General features: G+C 57.6%; 1 non-coding gene across 1 annotated transcript in view; it reads right to left on the minus strand.

The window, feature by feature from the left end:
• The window catches only part of LOC124772100, a 1,909-nt gene extending 1,344 nt beyond the window's left edge, over nt 1-565 (minus strand). The window contains exon 1 of the ribosomal RNA XR_007013776.1: nt 1-565. This exon is cut by the window's left edge and continues 1,344 nt beyond it. This is a non-coding gene — a ribosomal RNA (small subunit ribosomal RNA).
• Nucleotides 566-2,500: the final 1,935 nt, after the last annotated feature.

The following is a 2,500-nucleotide window of genomic DNA, read 5'->3' on the forward strand; positions in this document are numbered from 1 at the left end:
AATAGATACTCGTTAAAGGATTTAAAGTGTACTCATTCCGATTACGGGGCCTCGGATGAGTCCCGTATCGTTATTTTTCGTCACTACCTCCCCGTGCCGGGAGTGGGTAATTTGCGCGCCTGCTGCCTTCCTTGGATGTGGTAGCCGTTTCTCAGGCTCCCTCTCCGGAATCGAACCCTGATTCCCCGTTACCCGTTACAACCATGGTAGGCGCAGAACCTACCATCGACAGTTGATAAGGCAGACATTTGAAAGATGCGTCGCCGGTACGAGGACCGTGCGATCAGCCCAAAGTTATTCAGAGTCACCAAGGCAAACGGACCGGACGAGCCGACCGATTGGTTTTGATCTAATAAAAGCGTCCCTTCCATCTCTGGTCGGGACTCTGTTTGCATGTATTAGCTCTAGAATTACCACAGTTATCCAAGTAACGTGGGTACGATCTAAGGAACCATAACTGATTTAATGAGCCATTCGCGGTTTCACCTTAATGCGGCTTGTACTGAGACATGCATGGCTTAATCTTTGAGACAAGCATATGACTACTGGCAGGATCAACCAGGGAGCTGCGTCAACTAGAGCTGAGCAGCCGGCCGCCCGGGAGTGTGTCCCGGGGGCCCGCGCGAACACGCAAGCGTCCGCTCAATCATTCTGCAAACAGGAGGAGGCTGAGCTCCCCTGCACAATACACCTCGAAACCCTCTCAGGTCCCGGCGGCGCGCAGCGCCGTCCCAAGTACTTGGTCGGGTTCGAGAGAGGCGCAATCGCCCGGAGTTAGGCGAGTAGACGCTTTCGGTGCGACCACCCGTGCTCCCAACTGAGCTTGCCGCTGCCGACAGAGGCCCGGGAGCGTGCTGTCGTGGCATTGCCGGCGGGAGACAACACGCGCCACCTACGGTGACCGGCAGCTCCAACGCCAGCGCCACAGAAGGACAAAAGCCCCACTTGGGTGCCGAAGCGAACTCTCCCAGCACAGCGCACGCGCCAACACATCCGCACAGCTGCGATACAAACCACCAGCGAGAACCGCTGGGGCGACCGAGCAGCAGACGGCGTCGCGGCGCCGAGCGCCGGGCGGCGGCGCATCCTCAACGCACACAGTCCTCAATCGGACCAGCACACTGAAGATGTCCACCGCGCTTCGCACCGGGCCCGCGAGGACCTACTTTGGCCGCACGGCGCCGCGCGCAGGGTGCGCCGGCGCGCAGCTGCGACGCCTGCCGCGTCCGTCGGCCGGCGCGCCTGCCACTGGCCGCCCCCACCAGCCGGCTGTAGCGCGTGCGCCCACGCACCGCGCGGCCAGCACGCCGGGAGGCGCCCCCTCACCGGCCGGGGACGGTCCCACCCAGCCACCGCCGCGTATCGCTTCACACCCAGATGCCGTTCAGTTTCGTCGGCATGGTGGGTATCGCTGGAACAACCGGTTAGTACCTCAACCTATCGTCGCCATCACCGATTCACCCCTAGCGAGAACAACCGCACCACAACAGGTTACCATTTGTTCATTTGCGTAACTTCACCAGAAAACGCAGGCGTCCATCGCCATTTGCAACTTCAACGATTATTGCATGCCTGTGTCAGGTGTCACGCCACACTACGTCTGCCCACATACACGCAACAAAATGTGCACGCCTAGACAATACGTGGAAGGTGGCCCCCGTACGTATGCGATGTCCATTGCTCGAACGACTGTCAACCGGCCTCTGTAGCATGTCGCAGATATGGAACGCGGTGCACCATGCCATCACGGTGTGTGAGGAGAGACGACTAGGTCCGAATACATCAACAGACAGCTCATGCTGATCGCCATCCACGGCGTCCGTTCCTCCCACACGTCTCTATGGCGTACCACACTGCAATCCAGCTCTCATAGGGAGACGACACGTAGCTGCGTGCACAATATTTGCACTGTATGGTCCGCCGTTTTTGGGCGCAGTCGTTGTGCGGTCACACATGTGCCACGATGTATCATTCAGTACATAAGGACGAATGTGCAGTACAGATTGTGGTTCACGCGTACGACATCAGCGGACAGTTGACACAGGCCGCACCACAACGTAGCCTGAGTACGTCGCATGCGAAGGGCATTGAACATGCAAACTTCTCACCAACCAGCTTGCGAAGGCAGGGGGCAAGGTGGGGACGTGGGGAGGGGCGGCATGTACGTCCTGCTGCCATCCACATTACAGTGTACAGCAGGAGCATGTGGAAAGTGAGCAAGACTTGCAAGGTGTTTAACATGAAGCGATACACAGGGGTGCGGGCAGTGCGAGTAGCGAACTATATTGCGAGGGTTGCGGGTGGGCAACACTACAGTAATTGAACGAGTCGTATAACAATTACAGAGCAGGTTTAGGCGACAACGTGGGTTACGTTAAGGCGACAACATGGGTTAGGTTAAGGCACAACATGGGTTAGGTTAAGGCACAACATGGGTTAGGTTAAGGCACAACATGGGTTAGGTTAAGGCACAACATGGGTTAGGTTAAGGCACAACATG

This window comes from Schistocerca piceifrons, unplaced genomic scaffold, assembly GCF_021461385.2.
Source record: "Schistocerca piceifrons isolate TAMUIC-IGC-003096 unplaced genomic scaffold, iqSchPice1.1 HiC_scaffold_936, whole genome shotgun sequence".
In the NCBI taxonomy this organism is placed as follows: domain Eukaryota; kingdom Metazoa; phylum Arthropoda; class Insecta; order Orthoptera; family Acrididae; genus Schistocerca; species Schistocerca piceifrons.